Source organism: Mobula hypostoma, chromosome 10, assembly GCF_963921235.1.
Source record: "Mobula hypostoma chromosome 10, sMobHyp1.1, whole genome shotgun sequence".
NCBI classification, from domain to species: domain Eukaryota; kingdom Metazoa; phylum Chordata; class Chondrichthyes; order Myliobatiformes; family Myliobatidae; genus Mobula; species Mobula hypostoma.
In genome coordinates, this window is record NC_086106.1 from 91,106,075 (window position 1) to 91,120,910 (window position 14,836).

The 14,836-nt window shown below is 38.1% G+C and overlaps 1 protein-coding gene across 4 annotated transcripts in view; it reads right to left on the reverse strand.

Moving 5' to 3' along the window:
* Positions 1-13,100, reverse strand: part of nlgn3a (neuroligin 3a) — a 297,964-nt gene extending 284,864 nt beyond the window's left edge. For 3 of the 4 annotated variants that reach the window (XM_063060845.1, XM_063060843.1, XM_063060847.1), the window contains exon 1: positions 11,667-11,967. The gene's annotated coding sequence lies outside the window, so the exon portion shown is untranslated. Of the gene's footprint in view, positions 1-11,666; positions 11,968-12,768 lie in introns of those variants that run through there. The other variant, XM_063060844.1, reaches the window with a different exon arrangement.
* Positions 13,101-14,836: the final 1,736 nt, after the last annotated feature.

The following is a 14,836-nucleotide window of genomic DNA, read 5'->3' on the forward strand; positions in this document are numbered from 1 at the left end:
GGAAATGCTTTGCAATATCGGGTGGAGTCAATTACCAGAGGATATCATGTCTCTGACTTGTTTTTGTAATCACAGAATTTATCACTGCTCCAGTAGGACTGAGTGTGACATATAAGAAGCTATGAATTTAGACTTAGGGTGGAATACAATTCTGCTGTGTGTAATGTCTCATACAGCAAAACAGATGCTCATTTGTTGACCTGCCAGATGTTAGTTATACTCAACATAGTGGAAGTTGTCCTTGGTCCAAAGTTAGGGCTTTTGCCTTCAGAAGTACAGTGCACTGGTCACTCCAACTAACATTGTCATAAACATATGCCTTCACCATAGGTGGATTAGTGAACATGAAGCCAAGTAGGTTATCCCTCACCTTGGTTCATTCACTTCCTATTGTGGCCTTTGCAGTCTCCACCAGGTTAGCGCATGTTTCTAATATCACACCACATTTGGTGATTGGTATTGAAATCACCCACTTAGAATACATCCAGTGCCCTTTCTGCCTAGTTTAAGGGGACAATAGAGTGAAAGTCAAAGTCAAGTCAAAATATACTGCCTTCAGATTCATTTTCTTGTAGGCATTTACAGGAAAATAAAGAAATACAATAGAATGTATTTTTAAAAATCTATATATAAATAAAGACTGACAAACAATCAAACTGCAAAAGAAGACAAACTGCAAATAAAAAAATATTGAGAACATGTAAAATGTCCCTGAAAATGAGTCTGCATGTTATAGAATCAGTTCAGAGTTGTGATGAGTGAAGTTATCTTTGCCGGTTTTGGAGCTTGATGGTTGTAGGGTAATAACTGTTCCTGAAACCGGTGGTGTGAGACTTAAAGCTCCTGTACTTCCTGTCTGATGGTAGTAGTGAGAAGACGATATGGTCTAGATGGCAGAGTACCTGATGATAGATGCTGCATTCTTGTGCAGCACTCCATGCAAATATGCCTGTGGCAGACTGGGCGGTATCTGTTACTTTCTGTTCCTGGATCTTGGTGTTTCTATAGGAGGCCTTATGTCGTTAGTTAGGATACTCCCCACTTTGTATCTATAGAGGTTTGTCAAAGTTTTTGGTGACATGCCAAATCAAGGCAAAGTTCTAAGAAAGTAGAAGTCTTCTTTGTAATCACACTTATCTACTGGTCCCACGACAGATCTTCCGATATGATAATCAGCAAGATCCTTCTTTGCCCATTTTGACTTGATGTCATGATATTTTATGAGATCTGCTGTACTGTTGAGAACTCCCAGGACCTCTCCACCCCATCCATTTGCTACTCTACTGTCATTTCAGGAGGGTAGAGCCAGTTCATCAATGTGGGTCTGGAGTCACGCAAAGTTCACACCAGCCAAAGATAGTTGAATTTCTTTCTCAATCCAGATGTGTCATTAACAGTTTATAAACTTCTCCATGCGTTAGCATACCAGAATTTCCAAGCCTGTTTAAAGCTATTACTGGCAATTTCCATTTTTAAAGAGCTCGATGTCATCATAACGCTGTCGGAGATACAACTAAATAAATCTTCAAATAACATCACAGCCACAGATACTTCCAATCAAGAGAAAATGTCTGGCAGAAAGACAGGAAAAAGCAAGGAAACATATTTGATAATATTGACAGAAACACTCATAATATCAAAGGTCTAGACCAGCAGTCCCCAACCACCGGGCCGCAAAGCATGAGCCCCTGGGCTGCGAAGAAACGATATGAGTCAGCTGCACCTTTCCTCATTCCCTGTCATGCACTGTTGAACTTGAACGTAGGGTCGCCAACTGTCCCATATTTGCCAGGACATCCCGTACATTGGGCTAAATTGGTTTGTCCCATATGGGACTGCCCTTGTCCCGTATATCCCCCACTAAGGTAGAGCATTCCTATGAAACCTTTTGTGCCGAAATGTCGTAAAGCGAAGAAGCAATTACAATTAATTGATATGGGAAAAATTTTTGAGCATTCCCAGACCCAAAAAATAACCTACCAAATCATACCAAATAACACATAAAACCTAAAATAACACCAACATATAGTAAAAGCTGGAATGATATGATAAATACACAGCCTATATAAAGTAGAAATAATGTATGTACAGTATAGTTGGGAAGATAAGCCAAATCCGATTTGTGGGAAAAAAATCAGCACGTATGTGCATGCGCACACAGGTGCCTGCGCAAGGCTTCATGGTCATGGTAGTCTTTCTCGGGGTAAACCCAAGTGTCCCGTATTTGACTGCAACTTTTGTCCCTTATTTGGGAGTGAGAAAGTTGGCAACCCTAACTGTAAAAGACATGTTGAGGTGAATTTAACCCTACTTTACACCCCCCCCCCGCCGCCCCGGTCGGCCGGTCCGCAAGAATATTTTCAATATTAAATCGGTCCATGGTGCAAAAAAGGTTGGAGACCCCTGGTCTAGACTAGGGGAGGCGAACATTTATGAGAGTGTGTGCATAAATTGGTGAAATCCTGTAAAAAATGTTCTTAAGTGGCATGGTAATTTTGAGCACAGATTATCATTACTTAATGAATTAGTAACAATAATGTTGGATTTTTAACGAAAAAAGATGAGTCCCGTTGCTTATTTATCTGTATTAATTGTTTTATTATTAATAAAACAATAACAAAAGTATAAATAAATGAAGCACTTTAGAAAACTTGTTCAAAATTATTAATATTAATCTTTTTAAAAGACAATTGAAAATAACATCATTTCTAAATAGTATTATTTTGTAACTGTTTACCATCCAATTTCTGATGTGTACAACAGGTCTGCGAAGATTTCAAAAAGTTTCATCCAACATCACCGGTTCTCGCAACTGTCTTTCTGGCGTGAGATATTTCCTATGAAAACATCTCACTGCTTTCTAGCTGTAAACAATAATTCACTGCTTCATTTAGCCGTAAAGATAATCATTATATATCTTTTTATTATCGGTGGGGTTGAAATAATTGGGGGAGGGCACTGCATGAAGCGCGCCAACAAGTGATTTGTGCAAATGTATCATCGCCCCTGGCACTAGGGCTATTTTCGCAAGACTCATCAGAAATGTCAAAGTGGACCCGGAAAGATAGAGTACTTAGCACAACTTTTAGAATATTGTGTTCAATTCTGGTTGCCTCATTACTGGAAGGATGTGTAAGATTTAGGAAGGGTGCAGAGGAGATTTACTAGGACACTGCCTGAATTACAGAGAACGTCTTATGAAGGAAGGTTGTCCAAGCTATGGCCTTTCTATTCAGATCAAAGGAGGATGATAGGTGACTTGATAAGATGATAAGAGGTGTAGATAAAGCGGACAGCCAGCGACTTTTTCTCAGGGCAGCAACAGTTAATATGAGAGGGTATAATTTTAAGGTGATTGGAAACTATAGGGCGGGATGTCAGAGGTAGGTCAAGGGATGATAAACGCATGCAATGCATTGCCGGGGTGTTAGGAGAGGTAGATACATCAGGAACATTGAAAAACTCTTAGATAGGCACATGGATGAAAGAAAAATGGAAAGCTAAGTAGGATGGAAGGATTAGATTGATCTTGGTTAAGAGGTCAGCACAAAATTGCGGGCCATATGGTGTGTCCTGTGTTGTACTGTTCTATGTTCTATGTTCTATGACTTGTTATACGGTGTGAGCAGGCTATGCAAACAGGCAAGTGAAAGTTTGAAATGTGTTAAATATTTTAAGTTGTGCTATTGGGAAGCTGGGCCTGAAAACCAACATACAGAACGTACGTAGCTAAATTATGAATGGAATGGCATGCAGGATTGGAGAATATTTAGTGAGGCAAGTACTAAATGATTGTAGTTATAAGAGACCAGTAATAACAACTAATATAATGAGAATGATCAATTAAGAACTTTGCAAAAATGAGCGAAACTATCATCATGATTTGTAATGTTTTATTCCTAAGCATATGCAATAATTAGGTTCAGAAATACTACAGTTTGCAATAAAGCTTCAATTTAGACAATGTAATAGCGGAAATTCATTGTAGTTCTGATTTTGGATAGTTTCATTGCTCTAGGCCCACTAATGCTACTAGCCTAACTGTAGACAATGGTAGCAAAGATTGGTTAAGGCAGGTTACCCCTTTGCTTTACTTCTGCAATAGTTGCAAAATCTTGGAGCTAATGTTGCAATTTTATAGATGCAATCAAAGGAAACCGAAACAACAAGCCAAGGAAGAAAATGAAGTGAAGTGAGCAAAGAGGGAATTAAATTTAGAAAATGAGAGAGTTTGGAGTGTAGAGGAGTTTCAGGAAATCCTTAGAAAGTAGTCTAGACAGCTGAAGGTGTGGTTGCTAATGCTGGGATGAAGGAAGTGGTGAATTGACAGAAGATCAGCAATAGAAGAACAAATTAGTTTTTCAACAGTTGTAATGTTGGAAAATATTACAAAGCAATAAGCAGCAAGAAAATAAAGGGATTTACATATTTGCATGAGAACTTTTAATTCAAGCTATAGAGCAAAAAGGTTGGCTACCACAAAATATTAAACAGGCCCCGGAACATGCTGCAATTAACCTCTGCTACCATTGTCTTCATAAGGAAATTGACGGGTTGGGGATATTGGTGATGACATGGTAGATGAAATTAATCAGCCAACAGAGCCCCTTCATAATTGAGTACAGTCATAGAGCAATGAATTTTCAACATTATATTGGCTAACTAAAGGCTTTAGGCCACATGGTGTTTCTTGCAAACTGTAGTAATTCTAAGTCTACTTCTAATTATTACGTATGCCTTAGGAATAAAACATTGCAAATCATCGCCATTATCTTCTTCATTATTACAAACTTAATTAATCGTTCTAATTATAAAATTTGCTATTACTAGTCTCTTATTACAACAAACTTTTTATCAGTCCTTATTATAAACGAATGTTATTAGAAACCCCTTCTATAATATCTCTTGTCCCAATCCTCTATGTACAATAGGTTTCCCTCAGCTCTGACTTATAAATAACCATATTCAGACAAGCAGCTTGGAAAAGAAATATACCAATTCTTGCCGTGAATTTCTTTAAGGTTTCTCTATGTACAACAGCTTTACAAGAAAACTGTCAAATAGACCACAAGCTGTACAACAAATTACAAATCAGATGAATTTAAATATCTGTACTAGCTGGCATTCAATTATATAAGACATACCAAGATACTATGGATACAAGGGTGGAGGGTGCACAACAATTATTGCAGACAGGAGAAACCGCTTGTATTGGGATTATACTCCAAATATTAGGGATATATGGGAGGAATACAAATACCAGGAGGAACTGGGAATACTGCAGCATTGTTGGTTTTATGTCAATGTTGACAAAGCATTAAGTAACTATAATCTGGAAGAAAATTAGCAGTCACTTGAACAAACATACAAAGATAATTGTTGACCTGTACAGATTATGTAAAGGAAATTTGTATTTAATGAACATGATTGAAGTTTTTGATGATATAACACAGAAGGGATGAGGCTAATGCAGTTGGTGTTGTGTGCATAAGCGTTCAGTAAAGATAACACAAAAAAATAAAACAAGTGTGATAAAAGGGGTTGGAGCAAAAATGGTTAAGGAATGGAAATTGTTTCTCCAATTGAAGAGATTTGTAGAGTGGCATTCCCCAAGATTCAGTATCAAGACCACTATTGTTTTTGCATTACACTAATGATATACTGGACTATACATGGAGTAATTTAAAAATCTGTAGTCAACAAGTTACTGACTTCAAGATGACACTGACAGGCTGATAGAATGATAAACTCATGACAGATGAAATTCAATGCAGAAAAATATGAAGCGATAAATTCTAGTAGGGAGAATGGGGAAAACCTGTTCACAGTGTAATTAAACCAGATTAGTAGGAGAAATAATCAATACTAAGACTTAGGAGGTTCTTGCACATACCATATTAAGAATCTACTCCAAATACATAGGGCATAGGGAAATTTCAAAATAGTAGAATTTTAAAGAAAATGATTTTGGAAGAAAGAAAACTGGGAATGATAGTTGTACAAATCTTTAAATGTGATTGGATAGATTGTCAGGCCTTATGGCATCCTGGTCTTAATAAAGAGAGACATTGTTTTGAAACTTGTCTTTAGTTATTATCATTAATTGTACAATATGGATACTTAGTGGTACACTTCCAAAATTTAGTTCTGTTAAAATCTATGAAACCAAACTTCAAAACCAGGATACAATATATAGCTGATAATCTATCCACATCAGTGTGTGAGGGTTTTTTTTGCTCAAGTACAGAAGCTTTGAAATTATATTAGATCTATATAATGCATTTGTTCAGCCCGTTTGGAGTATCTGACAGAATTCAAAACCACGCCTTTCGAAGAATCAGCATGTTATGGAGAAAGCACAGAATTTACCAGAATTTTTTGAGGGAGAGTGGTTATGATTGTGTGGACAGTCTGGAGAACCACTGATAGTTTTCATCAGAGCAGAGGTGGTTGATTAGAAATTTGACAGAGATGTTGAAATCAAGGGTATTCAAACATACTGACAATTGGAGGAACGTGCAATAACGTTCAGAAGTTCAAGAGCTGCAGGTACATGTTGTTTTGATACTCCATCATATAAAATATATCCAAACATTAAAAAATTGCCATGTTGTATCTAATTATTGCTAGAGTCAAAGGCTTTTTGGAGATTGGAACTTACTTTATTAGTAGTGATTTTTAATATTAGCTGGATCTAAGATTGCAGCTTACTATGCAAAACACTTTGTAACAAGTTATGCATCAGAATATGAATATTTAGGGAGAACAATATTTCATGAAATATCAAAAATAGCTTCAGTTGTTCTATGAGCTCCATTAATTAACACAGAAATCAGTGTCTGTCAGCTGATTATGCATGATTTTCATACGGTTTTCTTAATTTTTCTGATCTGAAGGATGTGCAGTTAAAAGCTTATTGTGATTCACTTGTGGCAAAGCTTCAAGTTGCTCACTTTGTAGTGAGTGAACAATGAACTGCACCTAAGACAAAGCGACTTGGCACCTTTAACCATGAACACAAATTCTCCCTCCCATTTAGGCGTAAAACCTCTGTATGAAAACTTCATGTTTCTTACAATTCTATGATGTCATTTTCATGAACAAAATTAATGTGGAACTACTAACACTTATATCTTATGAATAGTAAGCATAGATTGCAACCCATAAGCAGCAGAAAAATGGCACACCATTCATCACAACGGCTCAACACAACCTATGTGCCAGTACTGCCTACCTACTGCCTCTTTAAGGCATAATGTAAGCTGCTACAAGCATTGTATATTTTCTCGGGTAGCAAGGTTAGAGAGACCTATGCACAGGACATCATAGCCATCTTACCCTTGCCCCACCCAGATATATATGTAATGAAATCAGAGCATCCAAGAAGGAGTTTGAAACCTACATCTCAACCTGTTCAGCCAATCTGATAAAAATCGTGAAGGATTTAGTTTAAGTGTTTCCAGTGTCTAAAGGGCACAGGTTTGAGATGGTTGACAAGGGAACCAAAGGCAACATGAGGGAAAACCATCTAAAGTAATTGGCTACCAGGGTTTGAAATGTACTGCTTGATAGGGTGATGTCTACAGGTTCTTGGTGGCATTCAAAAAGGAATTGGCCAAACACTTGAAACAAGTGAAATGCTGTGACTACTCAGAATGTTCTTGCCATGTGCTAAACTCGAAGGATATATGCTCTTTGTTGATTTACACCCCAGTGGAGAATGCTGTGAATATAAAAGAGGAATGGAAGCAAAGCAAATTTCAAAGGCATGAAAACATTTAAAATGTTATGGGTAGGGACTTTTGACACCAAATAATGGAGAAAAGGAGATTATTATTTCATCTCCCAGACAAGCCTTTATGATAGAGGAAGACTTGCCTCCTCTCCAATTCCATGAGTTTTGAGCATCAGATGAAGCCAATATGACCTGCAGGTGGAGTAGGGGGTTCTAGGGAACACAAGTAGGTGGCTAGCTGGAAAAATGCTACATTCCTTGCAGCATTTTAGCTAGTCTTCGGTGTATTCTCAACCCAGGAGTTTTAAGTTCTCAATACCATCAAAGACCATGGATAGCGATAGGAACTGTTATTTATTTTTAAATTTCATTCAAATAAGGTTTATTCTATCTCCTTATAAATCTGATTCTTTTCTCAATTATCAACAACAGTTTGGTATGTTGTCTGATGTCTGCTAATATGATGAGCCTGATGAAATAAATGTGAAAAATAAACGGAACTTTTTAGACTATACCTGAAGATATATTTAATTAAAAACTGGATTAATCTACAATTCACATTCATATGCAGCACAATTTTCTATTTCTTACAGCAAATATTTCAGCCAAATATTTCTGATGGTTTCCTTGACAGAGCTATGAAAACAGCTGCCAACCAGTGATCTGAATATTGGACATCATCAACAATTTACAAAATCCTTTTTTCTTTGGACTAGTTCTCTTGAGTTTACTGAAAGTTGAAATTCTTACTGATATGTGCACCCATACAATGTTGGCACACTGCTACCTCGTCCAGAAGATGACTTTTCAGATATGAATAAAGAGAGTATGTTTTAGTGGGCTATTTGTCAACGAGGAATTTCACAGCTGAACTCAACCTAATATTTATCACATACATGCCCCTGCCAGCAGAGGTCACTGAATGGCAATCTCCATCATAAATGCTAATTGATTTTACCCTGCCCTACCCAATGATACCAAGGCCAAAGCCCGTATACTTATTGCATCCCGCCTGAATTGCAATAAATCTACACAGACAAGAGATTGAACCTTGAACTTTGTATCTTATGTGATTTAAACTATGAGCATGCTTAATTTTCAAAAAAAAAATATAATTTTTGAAATTCAAGTGGTAATTAACATCTATGGCCACCTATTCTAGAAGGAAGACCTCTAATTTTGATCTTGTCACCTTGTCACTTGCACAGACCCAGTTTGGAGATGCTTATGTTTGTCAGCAAGTGGAATGTGGTGTAGCTGAGACTGTCTTTTCCGTTTGACTCCAGCAGACTGAAATTCACATAACAGTGGCTGTCACTCATACAGCCACTTCCATCAGTGTACATAATTTTCTATGCAGTGCTTATATTAATATTTCAGCAAAAAAGCTGCAGACTGAATCTGCTGACAACTGAATGACATTTGTTGACTAAAGACTTATTCAATTAGCAGAAGCAATTGGATTTTGGGATATCTCAGGCTCTCCTCTCAAAAGTAAACTGCACAGAAGTCATTCTGATGTAAATATTAACTTAGTATGTATAGGAAAGAGGCAGATCATTGAACCTTAAACTTACTCTACCATTCAATTAAATCGTAGCAAATTTGTACCACAGATCTGTTCTCTCATCTTTGATCCATATCCTTTTTTACCCACACATACAAAAAAAATCTTAATCTTATAATATTCAATTAACTGAGCATCCATAGAATTATGAGAGTGAATTCTAGATTTCCTTTGCCCTCTTTGTGTGATCTTGATTCCACTCCTAAACGACTAGCTTTGATTTTAAAGTGTTGCATGCTTGTTCCAGGATACCCACCAGAGGGAAATGCATTTCTCTACCCACCCTATTAAATTCACTTAAGTAGCTTGAGTTTGTCACTTCTTTCACTGCAATGTTATAGTAAAATCATATTCACTGAGAATAAAACATAAACTACTGGAAAATTCCGGCAGGTTGAGTTACAAATGTGGAGGCAAAGGGATGGTTCATGTTTCAGATTCAGACCCTGCAACAGGAACCACTATTCTTCACAAACAATAAAATAGAAGTCAGAATCATAACCAATTAAGTACAGTTGAAACTAGGTAGGCAGATCCTCACATGTATTCTTCTTTGAAAAGTGCAGCACTTACACAAAAATGTAAAATACAAGCCTTATGTATATTTGCATATAGAAGCACATACATACAGACTGACACTTATAAGACCATTCATGCAAACATTTCTGTGCAATTTTGATATCTGGATAATAAAATAGAATGAATAATAACTTCTTTTCAATGAAGTTTAAAAGATGCAAAATGAACTTTTCACCCACGCCATGAATGAACTAGGATTGAACAATTTATGAATTATTAGGATTTTCCATTATCAGAGTAAAAGAATACAAACTTAAAATTAGACAGTTGGCAAAGATATTATAAATTATACAATTCAGAATCTGATGGAGAAAGGTCACTGAGCATAGTGTGTCTAGCATCATTTCATAATAAGATCTGGAGGAAGAAAACATACTTTTTTCTACAAAAATGTCCCTTTTCAAATTCTCACAATGCACAGCAATGTACAAACTACTACATGACGGACATTTAGGTACCACATGAAGGAAGGCAGTCTTTTGTTTAATGGAAAGTATAAAGCTATTTTCAGAGGGAACTGATGCTCCTTTTTAAAAAAAAACATTTCTGTTCTCATCCTCTGATATGCAGCAGAAAGCCCTCCAGTTCTGAAAGGGTTAGTGATTTTGCTGCTCAGATGCAGTGCCTGGATGTTTGGTGGTTTCTATTGAATGGGATCTGTTTAAAGCAGCAGGGATTCCAGTTAGAGCCAGCCTACGAGACCCGAATATGAATAGGAGAAAACTGCTCACAAATACCACCCTAAACACTTTCAAGAAGAGGGAAAGATTCGTACATCATGCAAGGTTTTGAAGTCGTGATGATGAGGGTGTAGAGATGAGGAAGGTTGTGGGGTGGGGGATGTTGCTGAGGGGAGTCTACTGGAGACTAACTAACTGAATGCACTGTAATCAACAAATCTTCAACATTCAGTATCATTCAGATTATTAGCCTAGCTAAGCTAAAATCAGAAGAGAGTTTAAGCCTATCAATTTCACACCCAACTCAAGTAGAAATTACACACAAACAAGGTAAGCAGCAAACTGAAGAGGTCTTTCTACCTGCAAGCAGAGCTAGATATTCAAACAATATTATAATTATTGATCTCAAAGTTTGGTCTATCAAATAAATCATTAAAGGTATCAATAAATGCTCTTCTGCTTTCAACTTACACACACACACATACACTTGGCTGGACTCAATCTCCATGACAACTGCTAGCCTGGTGATCCTCTCTCTCTCTCTCTCTCTCTCTCTCTCTCTCTCTCTCTCTCTCTTTCCCTCTCTCTCCATCTATCTTTTTCTCACTCACTCTTTCTCTCTATGATGATGCATTCAAACAAATTATATAAAACAATTTTGAGAACTGCAAAAAAGATTATATAAGAGCAAACAGGAAACTCAGAGTAACACAGAAAGATCCCAATTAAGCCTAAGGAAATTCTAAATATTTGTGCATCAGCACCAAAGCAGACTTGGTACTAATTCCTTCAAAATTACAGCACCAGAAGAATACAAAGATCATCTTCTTCCCTCGAAATCTAAACAAATTTCTCGCAGATAACGTTCGATTTTCGGTTGAATGTTGTTATTAGTTTTGTACAAACAAGGGTACATTAATGCTGAAAGAAGAGGTAGCAGACAACTGCAGAGGGGAGAAGATTCCCGGAGACAGGGAGGACGGAAGGCTTGAGCTAAATCACAGAGAGACAGCAGAACTAAATGATGGAGCTCTTGAGTGAGTGCAGGATGTCCTCTCACCGCTCGCATCACCCAAGCTTGCTGATCCACCTCCAGCACTCTTACCTGGGGCTGGGAGGGTCTCATCACTGGCCTGGGGCTGAGCAGCTTCCCCACTGCTCCCGGTCCGTGCCCATATCCCGGGGCTGATGGTGCGCTTCCTGCGCTCCGATGTGACTGTCGAGCCGGTTCGACCGCTGCCTCTCCCTTCGCCGCTGCTCCGTTCCCTGCAAGGGTGGGGGAAGAGAGCGGTGGGGGAAGGGGGAGTGTGTGTGTGTGTGTGTGTGTGTGTGTGTGTGTGTCTGTGTGTGTGTGTGTGTGTGCATGTGTGTGCGTGTGCGTGTGTGTGTGTGTGTGTGTGTGTGTGTGTGTTGGGGGGTGGGGGGTTTACACAGGAGCGTGCCGCGTACTCGAGCAATGCGCGTCCACGGCCATAGGCGACGTGTCCTGAATTATGTCAGGCTGGAAGGAGTTGTGAGAGACGCAGAATAGTGAAGGAGATATATCCATCATACTGCCTGCCCATCACTCAGCCTCAACGCAAAACTCCAAACAACGTTCGATATTTCGTATTCAAACGGTCAGCTTTCCAAATGATGCATCATCGGTTTCCCGGAGCTTAAAACAGGGCAGCAAGGTTAAAAACGAGGGTCAGAATATGGTGGTGAGGTTAGATGCTGGGAACAAGATTCCCAGCCTGGAATAACCATGGTCCAGGTGTGAATGGTCTGTTACAATTTGTAGCGTGCCCTGTTAGTTAGATCCTGTCCCGAATCCTTGCCCTTCAGATCCAAATATATTTGCCCACAAGTTGTTGGGAGTGCGAACTGTCATCGGCGGCGTGGAAGGCGGCGGAGCGCCAAGCACCATAGTCAATGCAAGAATGGGCAATCTGTTTCCCTCAATTATTACATGAACAAATAGCACAAAGGGGCAAAGTGATAAATTATTAGCAAAGTGGGCACAGAATAAATAAAGTAAAGGCAAAGAATATTGGACTTCAAAAAATAACGGAATGGAAAATTGAAATAAAACTATTCAAAATCTGGACAGAAAAAATACTGTAATTTTGGTTCACTTGAACTTCAGGAATAAAAATCTTTTAAAAAAAAACTACTCAGAAAAAAATAACTACAGATGCTGAAAAGCTCTTAACTTCATAACTTACCGGGTATGACTTTGCCCGATTGTCTACTTGCACTGAACTTCCTCACCATCTGTAACACTTCCTCTCGCTACTACCATCGAGCCGGGTGTACCGAAGCGTTAGAGTATTCGCCATTGCTCTTAACTGATTCTACGACCTGCAAACTCACTTCAAGGACTCTTTACTCCTCATGTTCTCAATATTATGATTTTGCTCTATTTTCACAGTTTGTCTTCTTTTGCATATTGGTTGTCAGTCGCTGTCAGTTTATGCCTAGTCTTTTGTAATTTCCATTGCATTTCTTTTTTTCCCCTGTAAATGCCTGTAAGGGAATCAATCTCGAGGTAGCATATGTTAACATATATGTACTTTGATAATACATTTACTTTGAACTTTGATCAGCCTTTTTTCCCAGTGCACTGACGTGAGGAAATGACGTGTATGGATGGAATGCAAAACAATTTTATTACTGTGCCTCAGTACATGTGACAATAATGAACCAATTAGGTGGGAAAGCTCGGCAGGTCAGGCAGCATTTGTGGAGAGAGGGTCGTGAGATTCAGAGTCATTGACCTGAAATGTTACTTTTAAATATTTTCAGCATTTTTTTGTGTTTTACTAAAATGTAGGATTAAATGGTAATCAATGTGCACACAAGACAACATCATGAAAGGTATCTGACAATGTGCTGCCAACTTCACGAGGCTAATAACACGTAGGTACAAATCATTGACGTGGGAAGGTTTACAATTCATGAGATAGTTCCTCTTCATGCAAATTGCTGGGCAATTCACACGTCAATAGGGGCATGCACCATTAAACTTAGTTTTTGGCTGTAACGCCCGGGTCACTGTTGCCCTTAATAATTTATACAGAATTATCCTATCAAACACCACAATCTCTTTGGGTTTTTGCTTTACGACTTTTGAGTCAGTATGAAAATGGTCCTTCTATTCCATTTTGAGAACATATCTAAATATTTAAAAAATCCTCAGTTTGGACACGTCTTCTCAAAACAAGAGAAGATAGGAACAATGAAAACCTGATGTCTTGCTCAACTTGGAATCATCCACATACAATAGCCACTTAATAAAGTTTAATCTTCTGCAGATTTCCAATTATACTAAGAGTAGATGATCCTGCATTTCCCAGTTCAGCTCTACTCAAATTGATTTTTTTACATCACACTGAATCTTTCCAAACCTGCACCAGCAGCAATCAGTCTATCAGCATTAACTTAGCTCAACTCTGGAGTTCACTGCCTCTCAGTAAGGAAGGTTAAACCCCCGAACCAGAGCCTGAATATGTTAACTGAACAGACATTGGCTAGAGGCCTAAGGTGAGTCCTAAGTGGTACCTGGAAAGTGGCCCAATCTGACAAGCTCATGTGGAAAGACTTAATCGGATGAAGTTCAATGTCCAGTGTTATTTATAGAGTTGTTCTGTGGAGGAAAGAAGATAACCAAAACCTGTACTCACTAAATTTCGTAAACATATAAAGTAAATAATTGCCAAAGTCTTTCATCAAATTAAATTTTCAACTGATTTGGTCAATCGGTTCTACGAAGAGCAGAGTACTATGTAAGCAGGAAGTTCAGATTAAGAGTGGATCTGGTTGGTGTAGATTTTTTCTAGCACCTGGGACATGGATGTGTTTAGTAAAAAATGCTATCCAGCTGTGTAAAGAGGATAGTTATCAGTGAATACATGTCAAAATAAATAAAACAATACATTTATAAATGAATTCCCAGAGCACTTCACTGATATGAATTATTTCACTAACAAAAAAAAACTTTAGTAAATTACTCTGTGTACAGAAAGATATTTCAAACAACTGATTTCAATAACTATTTAACATTTTTGATGGTCTTGACTGAGCCATAAACTCACACAGATCTTTTGTTCTTCTTCAATGGGAGGAGTAGGGTACTTGACGTTTGTTTGTCTGCCATACAGTACAAGGTCCTAATTTAAGTGTACTGTATTAGGCAGAGGTATCGGAGCTCGGTCTGCACTTACTTCTCAGCTGGAAGGAATTAAAGGAATTCACTAACAGCCCAATCTGCATTGACTGAAAACTACATTCTGC